The sequence below is a fragment of the Nyctereutes procyonoides genome, unplaced genomic scaffold (assembly GCF_905146905.1).
Source record: "Nyctereutes procyonoides isolate TBG_1078 unplaced genomic scaffold, NYPRO_anot_genome, whole genome shotgun sequence".
NCBI classification, from domain to species: Eukaryota; Metazoa; Chordata; class Mammalia; order Carnivora; family Canidae; genus Nyctereutes; species Nyctereutes procyonoides.
Window position 1 is genome coordinate 13,733,931 of NW_026575132.1, and position 18,025 is coordinate 13,751,955.

Sequence of the window (18,025 nt, forward strand, 5' to 3'; positions counted from 1 at the left end):
TTACAACTGTGGTCGATCCTTTGAAATAGGTGCAATAGGTGATCTTCAGTAGCATAGCCATATTAAAATGTATCCTAAGAGAAGACTCTTCCCCATTTTAAGTTTCACTCTCTATAGTGCCTTAAGAAAAATAAAACAATGTTTTAAAGCTATATAAAGATGCTGAATGAGCTAACTGGATTTTCCCAGTTTGGTATAAAATGTTCTTATCAAGAACCAGTGCCAATGTCTACGAATTGGGAGTCACTATACCAAACCATTGAGTATTCACTAATAAGTTTGTGGCAATATTTGGCATATTTTCTTGGTAAACATCAAAGTATTTGAGATGTAATGTTTCTCCACCATCCTTTTAAGGAAACATATTTAATGGAACATTACGTTAATAAAAATCAGGTGTCTGTGTTCTACTTTAATGGTGATTTTAAACAGAACCAGTATGTGGTAGGGTGTGTGCGTTTAACACACTGATTGAGACCATGTTAAGCCCAAGTATATTGGATTGGAGGAAGAGAAGCTATATAAATGAGAAAATTTAGTTTATTGCTTACTTTTACAATGTCAATATACCCCAAATCAGAATGTATCTGATTTTGTTACCATTAGTTACATGCAGAAAATCACCAGTATTTAGTTCAATGTTTTTATCACTTAGGTTCTACGTTTAGACCAATTGAAAATACTCGATACTGTTTTCCCTACAGGAAAAGGACTACTGTGTTTCTGTTAAATCCCATATTCTTGCTAAATTATGATACCACTGAGTTCTAGGTTGAGATATTTGATGAGGGAGCATATTATTACTAGCAAAGATGCAAATCCTAATTCAAGAAGAAAAGCTGGCACCCCAGATCCTTTTACCTAAGTGTATGCAAGTTACCAAGCAGTGACTGAGTCTGTGTGTATCAACAGTAAAAAGGGAAACACATTTCTTCCTCTACTCAGTGTTCTCTGTGGCTGATGAAATGCAGATCTGAGACCCAAAGAATAGAGTCTGGTCCTTGGCTTGCCATGGAATACTGGCACATCCTAGTCTTCTCTTTCTTCAATTGTAAAATAATGTCCAAGCAAACTTTAAGTCTTATCAGTCCAAGGTGTAGACATTGTGCCCTTTATCTTTCTATCTCTAGTCCAGGTACATGGAGGGTGCTCAGTGGACTTAGGAATGCAGACACATATTATTCTGGGAAAAGTTCTAGAATTTCTCAGCAGTTTATCTACTTTTTCTCATTTGGCTCTTCTCTCTGTTCCCCAAAAGATCCACCAGGTAAATGTTTATCTGCTCCAAAGTCTGGTTCCCCTCAGGTAAGAGACAGATAGTTTAACTGCTATACTATGAAGAGCAGGCAAAGTTAGTAAAGGAAGACATTTAATTGAGTCTATTTTACCTAAAAGAAAAATATGTCTATGCATGCATGTGTGTGTTATGATTTTATTCATTTATTCCTGTGTATCCTAACTCATGGACTATTTAGACATGTATTGTCCAATATTATAGCCGCTTGGCCTGTGTGGTTATTGAGCACTGGAAATGTAATTTGACTGTGATGTACATCATGGACTTTAAAGACTGAGATATTAAAAAAGACTAATATGAAAGATCTCATGAATAATTTTTATATTGACTACACATTGAATTAATACTATGGTATATTAGGTTGAATAAAGTATCTTATCAAAATTATTTTTACCTGTTCCTTTTTAAAGCATGGCTGCTAGAAAACTTCTCTGTGGTTCACATTCTATTTCTATTGGACAGAACAGCTCTCGATAGAAGTAAAATTGGATATAACATTAATGAAATGGTTTGAGACTCTTGGGAGGAGCTCTTTGAGTTGCACATCATCTCTGGAGTACCAGTCTTATTAGGTTTGCCTGGGGCAGTCATAGTCTGTGCCTCTTGTTTTGGCATAATTATTAAGAGTGTCCACACTAACTCTCAGAGGTATCCATGTATGGATGATAAATTATGTGGCACCCTACGTAGAGCCTCATAGTCACTTTCATGGTTTGCTCTGTGATAAGAGGACCAGGCTTGCAGGGAAACCATGGGAACCCAACCGCAACTCTCTCATCGGAGCACACTGCAGAGAGGGGTTGGTGTGGCCAGCGCCTTAGCCCAGGGAGAACAGGATTGGATTCCACAGATTCACTCCTATCTCTAAGATCTGATAGTTCTACTTGGTGCATCCTCTACAACTTCAGCGGCACCATACTTGATGCCTGTGGTTTAATAAGTGATGATGAATATAGGAATGTGTGATAATACAGCCATGGTGCAACTGACATGAAGAATAATTGTTTGAAACGCTCTGTTCAATTGCATTGCATTTCAATATCCAAAGGAAGAAAAACAATCAAAATTTCCATCTCTTAAACTGAGTGTTCACATGTACTTAATTCACAGAGGGCAGAGCCCCAAGTGGGTTATGTTCAGTCATTCCCAAGAAATGAAACTTACAACCCACAGCTTAAAAAAAAAATTGACACATTTGATTATGTTGAAATATTGCCTTTAAACCATAGTTGATGACTGTTATTTTTACTTGTACTTCATTAGACTGATTATAGCAGGAAGAATTTTCTTTGATGCCAAGAGATACATGTCTGTGAAAAGTTAGAAAAGTTGCACTTGTTTTCTGTCTGGTTACATTATTACAAATTGGTTATTTAAGACACCTCAGACAAGGTGAAGTTTTAAAAAGCTTTTAAATTAGAAAAATCAAATTCTCTACAAGCCTCAAATTCTGTATATTGAAAAGCCACCAAATCTCACTATTTGTTACTTAGAGTAGCAACAGCTAGACAGCATGGTAACTTATTTTCTTTCTTCTTCTTTTCATAAACCCATCAGTTAATCAGAATAGCATAATTATTAATGTACAAAGCATAATGACTATTTATCTTTCAAGGCAATAGAAAATCCAATTCTACTGACTGCTTTTGAATTAAAGAAAGAGAATCCTGGGGGCAAAATGTAATAGTGGGAGTCTGCTTATGGGATGTCTTACCTCACTTGCCTTGATTGTAACCTGGTGTTCTTGGCTTAAGGGCATGCCATAAAACCAAGTTCTTGAAATTGATGTTCCTGAATTTGTGGGTAGAAGAGAACTCTAAAACAGATGTGATTTTTTTCTTAATATCCGGTTAACTACTATGGTTGTTTTGTGTTTTAATGACTGTTTATAGTTTCACATTTAACCCCTAAAGCAAAATGATCCTGCAGGGCGAGTAAATTAAAAAGTGGATTCCTGAAAATTATAATGCTGTGGTTGTTCTTGGATAGTAAATGACTTTGTTTGTTCTAAACTGTTACTTGTCTTGCGTCACCAAAATAAATTAAGAAAATATTGGTCTGTCTCTTAAAAGTCCGTATCCATAATGTATACATTTTATTTTTAAAAAAATAACATGGCAATATTGAGGTTATTAAATTGAGAGTCCATGGATGAGTTTCAGAGGGTCTGTTAACTCTGAAGTTTTATGCGTGGACTGTTGCATGTGCATGCAATTTTTTGTGAAGGAGACTATTACTTTTTTTTTTTGAGACTTTGTCACTCATCAAATTTTAAAAGGAAAAAAATATCAAGAACTACTTATATGCAGGTTTAGGATGAAACAATATGGGAAACACATCAGTTCTCAGAATTTGATGAATGACAGGGATTAAGAGGTACAGGAACATTCTCTGTGTTGTGCAGACAATATCATGGAGCATTGATTTGAGAAATTTTCCTCTATGTGTCACATATATTGAAATCATCATCGGTGTTGATCCCAGTTTAAATATTTTCACATCTATGAAAGAAATCATTGAAATATTACAGAGAAATTTTAATAGCTTGGCTTTTAGTATTAAAATCATCAAATTTTCACTGAGAGATGTCACAGGACTTTTGGTTGTGGATCACTGACTGTCAAAACCCAACAATAGAAACTTAACAAACATTTTGAATAACCAAATCATATTTTTCTATCTGTTAGGTATACAATTAAGTAGCTGTGGAAATATTGCAAAGAGTAATCGTTGTAGACACTGATGTAGATTGAAAGGAAGACTCTATTCATTGTCTTCCAAAGGGGAGAGATGGATGCCAATGAGCAAAAGGGAGGGAGAAATAGCATGCAATATATAATTGGTTATAGAGATACTGAAGCCTACAAAAGGTTTTTCTTTTTTTTCCCCCTTCCTGACACAGTGATTTAATAATAGTCCTGGTGTTTGTAACTCCAGCTGTTCACGCTGTGTGCTGATAAGACCAAAGCTTGGAGACACATTGCAACGATGGTTTTCATATGGCTTTGTTTTCAAGAGATAAACCTGCCATCCAATATTTCATGGGGCCAAATGTTTACTTAGTTTGGCAAGTTTAGGCAGCTTAATTTCTGAAGCAGTTATATTTATAAGACTTGAGTTCCAAGTGGGGAAAATCCAGAAGCCTAATTTATTCTGCAACAGAATTTTTCACCAAATCTTACAGAAGTTGGTGAAACAAATTTGGATTCTCTGAATGTACGTACCATGACTAATAAAGGAACGTGAGAAATGTGACTCCTATTTAGGTGTATGCTCCTTGATCATTCTTTTTGGGTCGAGTCCAGATCTGAAAGGCTAAAAGAAGGATCACTATTCAGAGGTTAGTTTCAGAAATTAAAAAAATAACCATGACATGTCATCTTTTGCTGTTTTAAATTGATCTGCACATAATGAAAATTGAATGGGGGCACCTGGGTGGCTCAGTCAGTTCATCATCCACCTCTTGATTTCGGCTCAGGTTGTGATCTCAGGGTTGTGAGATCAGCCCTGCATCTGGCTCCACACGCAGTGGAGTCTGCTGGAGATTCTCTCTCTCCCTCTGCCGCTCCCCCTGCTTACAAGCTTATGCTCTCTCTCAAATAAATAAACAAGTAATTATACAAATAGAAATCTTTTTTTTTTTAAAGAAGGAAAATTGAATGAGTTTTGCTTTCATGTCAACAGTAACTAATACTTTAGATGCCCAAGACCATCTGGCCATGTGCCATCTGGAAAGCATAAGTTATGATGACTGTCCTCCAGAAACTTCCAACCTGAGCAGATCTAAAGCAATTAAACAACCCTAGCAATCCTCAAGCAGGTATCAAATGATCAGATAATACATTTTGAGGATCAGAATTAGAGTCCTTTGCCGTTGGTCTGCACTTTGCTCAGCCTCTCACACCCCTCGAGGGAATTCTCATGTGCAGAATCTCTGTTAGCCCTTATCTCACCCAAATATAACTACTTATTTACATGTTTGCTACAAGACTGAGCTCCTCAGAGGCATGAGTCAATATATTCATTTTTGTATTCAAGCCCCCAACACCTGACACATAAATATATGACTAGATGATTAAAATTCTTACTTCTGAGATGGACAGAATGCATTCAATGATTCTTAACACATCTTGTAGAGATGTGCATGCTTGCATGTATGTGTATTAGAGGTATGAATGAATGTTTGAATTAGAATGTGAAAATTGTGAAATTACCTGTTCAACATACTGTTTTGCTCCCTAAATAGCTTTAGTTTAGAATTTTCTGCTTTAGGACAATGTGTTACCTGTATTGACAAGGAGAGAGAGATGTTTAAATACAAATTCTCCACTTGGAATTAAAATGTGGGTTGACGGCTCAGGTCAGCAATTTCAATTGTGAGAAATACTTCATCTCTTTAGAGTCCTAGCAAGTGAATTCACATAGAAATTGGGTCTGAGAATAAGAGAAATTAAGAGAACAAGCTTTGACAATTTTGGAGATGAACATTATAAAACCTAACTTTGTTCATGCCCTTGATATATGAGCAGAGAATAGAAATTAATATGCATTGCAAGGGAGTCAATTATCTGAGCTCGAATGTCTTTGTCAACAAAACTGTGAATTCTAGAATCAAAAAAGTTCATGATCTTGGCAGTTATAGCCTTGTAATTTTCTAATAACTGTGTTCAAAGAATTTAGAAAATCCTTGATTAGACTGGAAACGTCTGGACAACATAACTCTCGTATGCCTACCACATCTGCAGATTTCCCCTTCGAAATGTTCCTCCTATTCCATCTTCTTTAAGAGGTTCTTCTGGTTTCAAGTGATTTGGAAGAAAAGAAAAAAAAATCCTGATATGTGAATTAATTCAAGAGTATGGGAACGTTTACAAGGTGTTCCTTAGCAAAAACACTAATGAACATCTTGTGTTAGCAGTGTGGGCAAATGTAATTTGACAGTGTTGTTTAAAATTTGGTAAAGATGATGTTTAAAGTAGCTTTATTTTAAAGGTCAGGATCTTGTGTTCTGATTGCAGCAATAACTTGGTGACCCTGAGTAAATTATTTAAATTGTGCATGATTTCCTCAAATTTCATGTAACTAAAAGGAAATAATAAATAGAAATCCTATATGAACTTCTGTTGTTCTTAGGGACTGAAACATACAGACTAGCAACTTCAGGGTTCCAGATTTAAATTAACTCGATGATATGAATTCAACTTTAAAATTCCTTTTAATACCTCAATATTTATAATTGTCCATGAAATGAGATTGTATTTCTATCCAAAATACCAAAGTTTATTTTTATTGCTCAGGGTAATAATATTAAGATGTGTGTGTGTGTGTGTGTATTTAAAAGGCCAAATGCACACAAAAAGGCAGCAGCATAAAAACATATACCCACACATATGCACACTTAAATTGTGTAGAAGAGAGCACAACTTAAATCTGAAGGTTCAAGTACAAGTAGATCATGTTGCTTTCAAGTGAAAACTGAAGGGTATGGACAATATCTTCTTATGTTCTGATGGAACTTCCATGTTGTGGATACTTACTGAAAATTGATGGCATAGAAGGAAAGGGTTAATAGAAGTTTATCTTGGGAAGATTCAAGACGATTGTTATTAAGAGGAAAATTTTTTTTTTCCCTTGAGCATGGTGTGATTCTTAGAAATCTCTTCTGATGGGTGATTTCTTTTTTTCCTCACAACATAAACTCTTCTGAAGTACAAGTTTCATTTTGGTTTTTCCTTTCAAACTTTAGTCATAGAATGACACTGTACAGACATTTAAAAGACTTCTCTCTTTCTCGGGAGGGTGGCCCCTTTCCTAATACCTCTGTACTTTAAAACAGAATTCTGATTTAGATGAATCACATTTTAAAAGTAGCTACTGTGTGTGTTTTACGCTTGTGGAAACATACAGCGTCCTCGTAAGCAGCATGGGAGCTTGTCACCATACAGCTTTTGATGTCTGATTAGATGATCATAGGGACATCTGGAATGAGTTAGTTTTGAAGTTACTGGTGTGAGGCACTAGAGAATCCAAAGCCTTCTGACAGACTTGAACCAGTAAAAACACTGCTACTTTTAGCAAATCTTTTTTAACTTGCGACTGGCTGATGATTTTCAGACTGACATTGCCCTGATGTTTTCCAACTGACTTTCCAGTCCTCTTTTCCTACAAAGCTCCCTCCTTTTAAGCAAAAAAAAAAAAAAAAAAATGGGTAAATGGCATTTGTTGCAAAAATCATAAAGAATTATTCCCCTTTAAAAGGAAAAGGCAGATTCTTAAGCATCAGAAGTCAGAATTGATGGATTGGCTTCTAAAGAAATTGTGTTGTCTCCTTTTTCTGTGCTTTCAATTTCACTGCTATGTCGACCACCCATGCCTTCTTAAATTTTAAATAAAGTATATTTGGCAGTCAGCTATGTTCTATGAAGAGCCAAACATAAGTAAGCATCTGAAGCATTTGATATTGCTATAGTGTGATAGCACATATCTAGAACACCCATCAAAAGTTCACACATTCATCAAGTCAAAATGTCATTGGAATAGTCTCAGCATATATAGGCATTGTTGAGTTAAGGGTCGTTTCATTTGTCCAGTGAGGTTTTTACTAGTATAAGATGGTTCCTTATTGTTTTATGAATAAAATGATTATGTACCTATAAGTATCTGAAACTACAAAATTTGGCAGGCCGTTCTCCTGCATTGAAACACCTTGACCATTTCCCATGTCTCCAGGTTCTATTTTAAATTTCTTGGCCTTGATAGGACTTTTTTTTTATTGTGGTAAAATACACATCATATTTACCATCTTAACCATGTTTTAGGTGTACAGTTAAGTGGTACTAGGTATGTTCACAATTTTGTGCAACCATCTGCCATCCGTCTCCAGGATTCTTTTCATCTTATAAAACTAAAACTCTGTACCTATCATTCAATGGAGAAAGGAGAATAAAGTTATCTTTTTTTTTAGTGTGGTGGAATGTACATAACATAAAATTTACATTTTAATCATTTTTCAGTATACAATTCAGTGGTATTAAGTACATCCATGTTGTTGTGCAGCTGCCAGCCATGATCCATCTCCAGAACATTTTCATCATCCCCAGCTGAAATTCTGTACTCTGTAAATAGTGACTGCCCACTTCCTTCTCCCCAAGCCTTCTCTTCCCAAGCCACTGTTCTATGTTCTATTTCTATAAATTTGATCATTCCAGTATTTCATGTTAAGTGGAATCAGACAATATTTGTCCTTTGGTGTCTGGCTTATTTCACTTAGCATCATGTCCCCAAGGTTCATCCATGTTGTTGCATATGCCATAATTTTCTTCCTTTTTAAGAACTAGTATGTGTGTGTGTGTGTGTGTGTGTATACCGCATTTTGATTATCCATTCATTTGTTGATAAATGCTTTTGTTACCTTCCTTTTTTAGCTATTGTGAATAATGCTTCTGTGGATGTGGGTGTACAAATGTCTTTTAGACCCTGTTTTCAATTATTTTGGTTGTACACCCAGAAGTGGAATTGCTGGATCATATAGTTATTTTGAGTTTTTTGAGGAACCACCATACTGTTTTCCAACAGTAGCTCTACCGTTTCACATCCTCACCAATAAGTTTCACAAGGGTCCCCAGTCTCTCCACATCCTAAAATTTGTTATTTTCTATTGTTTAGATAGTATCCATCCTTATAGGTGTGAAGTGGCATGTCCTAGTTTTGATTTGGATTTACCTAATGGCTAGCAATGTTAAGCATCTTTTCAGGTGCCTATTAGCCATTCATATCCAGGTCTCCCCCACTATCAAAAGTAGAATGTCCCAGTGAAAACGTTTTGTAAGCAAACATGGCATGAAGCATGAAAGCAATGACAATTAATTTATATGGGAAAAGTTTTAAGCATTCCCACACCCAAAAAGTAACGTCTCCTAAGCTTTTCTAATACCTTAGGATACATCTTGTGAACCATTGCACAACATAAATCATGATAAAGCACAGATACAGACACAATCGAAAGATATGACAGCTTGATGCTGAGTGTAGTTCTCAGGGAAAGGGCTTGGTGGTGCCACTCTAGCTCATTGGGGTGCAGACTGGCCACAAAACACACACTTAATGCTATTTTTGCTTTTTTTTCCATCAAAGCAAAAATCCTCTTTGGGTTTCTTTTTGTTGGTGAAAACAGGTACTTAGATCTTTTACAAAAGATTAGTAGATCTTTGTAAAGTAGATCTTTTGTAAAAGGAAAATGGTGTAATGTGAACTTTCAGAAAGTACCTGTTATCTTCCTTGGAGAAACATAATTCAATTGCTTTTTAAAACGGAATTTGTTGTCGAGTTTTAGGCATTCTCTATGTATTGTGGATATGAATCCTTTTTATATAGATGATTTGCAGATGGGTTTTTTTGCTCATTCTGCAGGTCGCCTTCTCACTCTGTTAAGTGTCCTTTGGTGTACAAAAGTTTTCATTTTTGTGAAGTTGATTTGTCTCCATTGTTGCTCCTGTTGCTGGTGTCTTTGATGTAAAACCTTACTTACCAATGCACACAAGCATATCTTTATTGTAATTCTATCTTATGTTATAATTTTCCTCATTTTATATATCTTTACTAGACTCTGAGCCCCTCGTGGATGGATCACATTTCCTCTACGAATGCAGACCAGCACTGTGCCTAAAGAACAGGGGTTACTTATAAAAGGTTTATATGAAGAATGCAATACATTTTCCAATCTCACAATAGCCTACTTAAACCATGAAGCAATTTAATTGCAGTTTTAATAGCATTAATCTGCATGCTAGGTCTGCCAACAGATGGCCACATAATAGTACCCAGGATGTCATGGAGTCAGGGACTTTCTTTGCTCAGTTCCAAGTTCGTGTCAGATGTAGACACTTTATTATATATACTCAGATATATTATTTTATTCCATTAAAATATGCAAATTCAGCTTTATTCACTCTGTTGTCTAGGTGAGGATGCTAAGGCTCAAACAAGTTAACTCATTTACACCAGATCATATTACTAAGTAGCAGTGCTAGCATTTTACCTCAAATGTGTCTTAATCCGCAATAGACTCTTTTCTTTCTATCGCTTGAATGTTAGCTTTGCAGGTTGCACCCTAGAGTCTATACCTTTGTCCCTTTGATGCTGCCATTCCTCAAATGCTTTGGGCAATCTTTATTTGAAACTTCTTTCAAAGCCAGTTTACAAGCCTCTTCCCAAAAGGAAAAAAAATCATTTCATTATTTTATAGTCACACTTTATGTGTCCACCAAAAATGGTATCATTCTAATTGATGCCAAGGTACATATTGTGAAGTTGGTCTCAAAAGACTTGGCTCTTTATACAATTTAGATAGTCCTATGAAGCAGAAAGTTTTGCCATCACAAAAAATCCGATGTGAGCGCCAAAAACATTAATGGAAGAACAGATTCAGATGTGCTTAAAGTGGCAGAGTTTTATAGCCATGCTTTGTTTATCCAATTGTCTAGTGGTTAAGACAGCTAGGTTTTCTCCCTGACTCATCCATTGGCTCTTTGTCAAGTTAGGCAAGTATAATTTTGTCCTCTGTCTGGAAGAAGAAGATTGTCTTCTATCTTGCTCACAGTGGAATTGCAAGGTTAATGCTTTTTATCTTGAGTATAGCATTTAGCAGACTGTGGGTGCTTAATGTATGTTAATAATAGTGATAATAATGAATGTTGATAATTAAAGGTCTCTTATAATTACCGAATTTCTAATGTGTGTTAAATATAATTAAAGGGAAATGATTTAAATTAATATGCATGCACACAAAAACTAGAGCTAGCCACAGCTTTTATTTTTAGCTTCTGAACTAATGTCATGGTTGTGAATCCAGTATTAAGAAATTCAATTATGATGACAGTTTGACTAGGATCATGTATGGGAAACCCATGCAGAGTCTGGAAACAAGAAAGGCATCTGTCTGAGTTGAAAACCATGGCTGTGGCTGGGAAACCACAGGGAACTTTTGTGATTGGAGCTTGACCACATGAGATTGTGCATCGGATATTATTATTATTAATCCCTGTAATATTGTTTGTGAGTTCTAGAAGAGAAAGGTACTTTTCTAGGTAGCTGGGTACCATCCCAGGAATGGATAACAAACCCTTCTGCCTGGATGGTCTCTAGAAGACATAGAGGGAGTAGAGGAAGCAATAATCATAAATAACTTTCCATGAAATTCAGCCTGGAGACTCATCCTTTGAATTCAAAGTAATATTATCTCATACGGTACAAGAGTGGTGGATAGGAGTTGTAGACCCTGAGGGACAATAGGCTACAGTGGTTAGTAACTTGCATTATTATTTATAACTTGTGTTATTGATAATGTGTATGAAGCTTGGCCACCTGGTTCAAATCTAGTTTTGCCACTGATTAGCTGGTTGATTTGTTTAAAATATTTCCCTTCTTTTAGTCTCATCTTGCTCATCTTTAAAATGGTGATAACAGTATTTACCTCATTTTATTAAGAAATAAATGAGGAGTTATTTGTAAAAACCCTCACAATGTATGGCAAGCACTATATGTTTGTTAAATATATATCTTGGAAGGGCAGTAGGATAAGTTACATTATAGAAATAATTCTTAGAGGAATCTTTTTTAAAGACTTGATTTAAAAAAAAATTATTTACTTATGAGATGAGAGACACAGAGAGAGAGGCAGAGATGTAGGCAGAGGGAGAATGAGGCTCCCTGTGTGGAGCCTGATGTGGGACTCGATCCGGGACTCCAAGATCATGCCCTGAGCCCAAGGCAGACGTTTAATCGCTGAGGCACCAAGGCATCCCTTAAAGACTTGATTTTGATCAGCTTCAGCTTTAAGGAAGACACTTAGCACACAGCTAGGAAAAAAATATTAATTCCAAAGTTTAGTATTTAATGCATGGTTAGTGTCTTTTGCTTATAGAGATCCTTCCAAGTTCTTTGCATTTGAAAACCAAACCAAAACAAACAAACAGAAGTCCACTCCTTAAAGCAGTGTTTCCTCTGGATTTCATTGGTTGTTGTGAACTAGTTGTCTTCCTTCTAGTCACTTTTTTAATTGAAAACTTAAAATAGGAAAAGAGAAATTAAGAAACAGGGCTATTTCAAATGGTTCAACCTGTCATCCATCTCCTGCAGTTTTCTGTCAGCCCTGCCCTTTGGTATTCCCCTAGTTTGCTCTTCCTGCCCTTCTATCTTGATTCACTTTGCTTACTTGTCTGTGTCACAGGAACCTTCCCATTTACTGAGACCAACCTAAACCACCACCTTCTTTTTAAATCCTTGCCCCAAACCCTACTCTCTGGCCAAAGTAGGCTACCATTTCCGCCATATTTTTTTAAAGTAATGCATTATTTGGCATTTGTTGAGATCACAATGAAAATATCTATTGGAGGAGGTGATATTTAATATAGGACCAAAATATCAGAGGCCAGACACAGGATGTGGAGCCAGCACAGCACTGGCACCTCTCCCAGCATGCACCGACCCCTACTCAGGAATGTCTTGCTTTGTTTGTTTGTTTTAAGATTTGCAATTTATTTATTCATGAGAGACACACTCAGAGAGGCAGAGACATAGGCAGAGGGAGAAGTAGGCTCCCTGCGGGGAGCCCAATGTGGGACTCAGTCCCGGGACCCCAGGATCACGACCAGATGCTCAACTACTGAGCCACCCAGGTGCCCCAGGCATGTTCTGCTCTTGAGCCAACTATTCCCTCCGCAGTCCTTCCTGCCCTCTTCCCCTCCGTGAGATTGGCCCACAATTCCATCAGGAACAGTGTTGTGAGAGCACATTATCTTTATCTGTGTGCTTCCCTCCTTCCTCTAGAGTGGCAGTGCACTGAGAGCAGAGAATGTGCTTTTTATCTATGCAGCCTGACACTTAGCACGTGGAAGTGAATGAATGGAGGAAAGTGGATAAGCAAATGAAAGTTTTAACAGATTAATGTTTTTATGGAGAAAAGATTTTAAAGGTAATACTTAAGTAAAGAATAAAGTATTTTCTTAAGGTATATGTAGTATATTTTTGTGTGTCCTGAATTCACTGTTAAGTGGTGAACAAATGGATTTCATTCAGCGTGAAATTTATCTGTATCTTGTATCTTTATCACAAAGGAAAACAGAGCAGACATAGACCTCAGAGTATCAAGTTATTTCTGTGTTTTTAATATACTTCAAACTCAATGTGTCCAAGTCACTCTCTAGCTCGTTTCATTGTAAATGTGATGGCATTGATGGGGGAGGGGGTTTATTTGGAAAAGATTATAGTTGTCCCAAGTTAAGCCTCTGCTCTGGGCTTTCTTAACAATTTGAAAATATGAAATTTAATTTAATTATCTGTATATTTGGGAGAGTAATAATAGAACTTAGCAAAATAACCACTTAATGTCAAAATCAGAGTTTTTCCAGATTTCTAAACCTCTTTTGATGGATAGCTAAAATAGAAAGTAGAGGCTTTGTGCAAGTGTGTTCTATTTAAGCATATGAATATCAGAAAAACTTTGTTCTTGGAGTAGATATACATTTACTGAATATCCATAAAGTATTTCTCATAAAATAACAGAATAAATATTCTCCCCAATGCTCCTTCTATTTTTTTTTCTTTAGTTACCTTTAGTGCTTACACAGATAAATTGTGAAACCATATGATAGCCATTCCTCATATGGATGCACCCCACATGATGGAAACTCCTGAATGAAATGTTTTGTTTTGCATCTACCACATATAGTTAAATTGATTTATCACATCACATAACCTAAATCAGTTTACGTTAGGAATTGCCAAACTGATTTTTGGTCTTAAAGTTCGGATGAATTTTCAAATTGGTGAGTCAAAGATAAGATGTAAAATTAAATTTTTTAAAGCCATAAATCTAGGCAATAATTTCAGTATAAAATTCTTCTGGCCTGATTTGGAGAAAAACTTGGTATAGTTTTAGGACCTCACATGATTCTCAACTGATATTATACCTGGAGACAATTATGGAAAATTAAGGCTTTGTAAAGCTTTCCTAATGTTTTCCTATTTTTGGCTATGAGTTTTCTTACCTCTTTCATCTATAATCCTGGATTGATTCTGCAAAATCATTTGTGATATCTTTCTTCATTTAACAAAGACTGTGCCAAGTAACTTGGTTTGTGCTGGAGATTAAAGCTGAATAAAAACACGTGGCGCCTGGGTGGCTCAGTCGATTAAGCATCCCACTCTTGATTTCCACTCAGGTCAGGATCTCAGGTTTGTGAGCTCAGGCCTCGCATCAGACTCTCTGCTAAGCGTGGAACCTGCCTTTTTTTTTTTTTTTTTAAGATTTTATTTATTTATTCATGAGAGACACAGAGAGGCAGAGACACAGGCAGAGGGAGAGGCAGGCTCCATGCAGAAAGCCGGAACACGGGACCCAATCCCAGGACTCCAGGATCACGCTCTGGGCTAAAAGCAGGCCCTCAACCTCTGAGCCACTCAGGCATCCTGAGCATGGAACCTGCTTAAGATTCTCTCTCTCCCTCTTCCTCTACCCCTACCAGTCTCTCAAAAAAAAAAAAAAAAAAAAAAAAGTTAAATAAACTGTGGGCCCCTGCCTCCCATGGAGCACTCACTGAGAAGTACAGACATAAATGGAAACTGTGATAGAGTGATACAGTATAGCAGATGCAATGATTTTCCTACATACAGGGAAAAAAATTTACAGAAAAGCAACAGGAATTTGAAAATAATTCTTCAGCAGTAGAAGTTTTATGGAAATGTAGAGTCTTAAAGGATGAATGGGAAGCAACCAGGCTCAATCATGGGAAATGCATTTTAGCCAGAGTTAACAAAAATAAAGACAGAGATAGATACAAGACAGGAGAATTTTCCTAAGGAATTACAAATACTTCGGTCCTGCTGAGGGAGTGTTGAGAGAGGAGAGGCCAGATCCCGAAGAACCATCTATGTCACATCTAGGTGCTTGGCCTTCATGTGTTACATAAGACCACTAAAGAGTTTTAAGTAGAGGAGTTAGAAATTCAAATTTGCAAAGACCAGCATAGGGATAAGAAAATACTTAGGAGGGTTGCCTGGGTGGCTCAGAGGTTGAGCGTCTGCCTTTGGCTCATGGCGTGATCCCGGAGTTCCGGGATCGAGTCCCACATTGGGCTACCTGCATGGAGCCTGCTTCTCCCTCTGACATGTCTCTGCCTCTCTCTCTCTCTCTCTCTCTCTCATGAATAAATAAATAAAATCTTAAAAAAAATACTTAGGAGTTCATTGTGGTATGTATGACTCTTGGCAGAGAGGGCAAAGATCTCAATTTTTTCATGATCCTTTTATGCATATAAACTCAGTGAGTGCTTCAGTGATAATTACAAAACCTCCACGACCATGCTCACTTTGTGCCAGTTCTAAGCACCATTCTAAGTGCTTCAAATATATTATTCTATGTAATCTCCATAATAGTTCTATAATGTAGGCAACATTTTTTAAATATTTATTTATTTATTTTAGAGAGCAAGCTCATGGAGCAAGGGGAGGGGCTGAGGGTGAGAAAATCTCAAGTAGACTCTCCACTGAGCATGCTGCCCAATGGGGGGCCCAACCTGACAACCCTGAGATCATGACCTAAACCAAAATCAAGATTTGAATGCTTAATTGAGAAAGCATGCCCTGATGTAGGTACCATTTTATATCCCCATTTAACTGATAAGGAATGAGGGACATGGAGATTAAGTAAAGGTCACATTGCTTAGTCATAAAGCTAATAAGTGGCAGAGACATTTAGGAAATATAATACATAGATCTTGGATAAGGGGTCGAATAATTCCCAGGTTTCACTTTTGTGTTGAGGCAGATGAGTTCTACTCACCAGCATCCAGAACTTCAAATCTGTTTGTAGACATAGATACAAGTGGAGATCCTTGGAAATCAAAGAAATAGGAGTTCAAACTTTGAAGTCATTATTAACCTTAACCTGTTTCAGTGGAGAAAAGTCAAATAGAAATGGTTTTGCTTTTGGTTGACAATGGAATTGTCAACTTTAGGGAACTTGTAATAGCCCTGAGGAGAACACAGAATTAAGTTTTTTATGCTATTAACAATTTAAGAACTCTCAATTTCAAGTGATAAAAGTAAAATTTAAAATGGCTCAGTCAAAAAAAAACAAAACAAAATAAAAATTAATATGGTTCACCCAAAAAGTAAGGAAGTATTTTGTTTTGTGTGGTTTTTGTTTTTGTTTTTCTTTTTCTGAGAAGGTTCAGTATAATCTGTTAGCATGTTGTTGAACATCCACATCTTAGGAAGTGAAAGATGCCCCTGAGCTTCAGGGAAAGCTGAAATCAGAGATTCAAGTGATTGCCTCTGCTGCATTCTTTCATAGGTTTCATGATGTTATCTGTAAACTGGCTTCTTCAATGCAAGGGAAACATGGCTGCTAACAAGTCCAGTTTCCCATCTGCAGAGAGGCAGGAATTATTTTTCTAGGCTGCAGGAAAGAAATCTGATTGGCTGCGTAAGCCAAGCATGAGGCAATGGAGGGAGCAGTCTTCTTTTGGGGGAGGAGCAGTTTCCAGCATGGGGAGAATGGGGCAGACATTCCTGTAGGCGTATCCCTAGAGTCAAGGCCAAGTACAAACTAGCAGTAATGGCATGAGTGTAAGAAGAGCTCTTTGCTAGAATGGTCAAGGAGACTTTAAGGAGAAAAGTGGCTTGATGTGGGCTGTAAGAAAGGATGAGCTTTAGGTAGGCATGGAGAATTCAGTGAGCAAATTTATGCCAACAGATTTATGTAAGTCAAGCTTGGACAGAGACCTTACAAGGCAGAATAGAATTCTGAATGCACTGCTTCTCAAAAAGTAATCAAAAGTCCACTCGCCTCAGAAACACCTTAGGAGTTTGTAAAAATGACAGTTCTGGAGTAACACCCAATCTATTGAATCAGAATCTTTGAGAGTGGGGTCCAGGGAATCTGCATGGTGAACGAGTCCTCTTTATGATGAGTGATCTCTGATGGGAAAATGGTGTGAAATGCAGGTTATAAAGAGAGACTCTATCTGGCCTGTGGAGAGCGAGCTTGAGCACCAGGAGATGTGGTCAGCTATCTCAACATTGGTGCGGAGGTGGGAGGGAGAGATGCATAGAAGCATAATCTCCATGAATTTATTTGAAGATGTGGCAGGTGGAATGAAAAGATCACCATGTATTTGACAAATTAATAAACACACTGGAGTTGTGAAAAACAAATTAACATTTTGCATGAAATTGTGTAGTGGCAAAAATAAAAAAAAAATTAAACAAGGAGGAAGGAGGTGGAAGGGGAAGAGAAGGAGGAGCCACTGACCTTCTATTGAAGTGGAAAGAGTGGTGATACACTAAGGACTTTTTAAAAAATAGAACCATTTAACAGGACCATAAGGCACCCTGACATGATACATTATGCAAGACACAAGCATGTATTTTTATTCATTTTCCCTTTTAATAAATCATATTTAGTATCATCAGCCTGATTGAATAAGTAGACAAGGAGAAAACCACCACCTAACCATCTGCCTAAAAAAATAAGTTTTGTCTCAGGCCACAGAAGCAATAATTTAGGAGACAGACTCTCTTGGGTCTGGAAAAGTTAACACATCTCAAATATAACTGACATTCACCTAATATAGGAACAGATCAAGTTTCAACCAAAGATTCTGTGCATGTTACTCTCTGTTTGGCTGAGGCACTAATCTTAATCTGATTGTGTTGAACAGAACACCC

At 36.9% G+C, this 18,025-nt stretch overlaps 1 protein-coding gene across 3 annotated transcripts in view; it reads left to right on the top strand.

Annotated features, from left to right (window-relative positions):
• PARD3B (par-3 family cell polarity regulator beta) overlaps positions 1–18,025 on the top strand; it is a 991,638-nt gene that overhangs the window by 460,164 nt on the left and 513,449 nt on the right. The window lies entirely within an intron of this gene.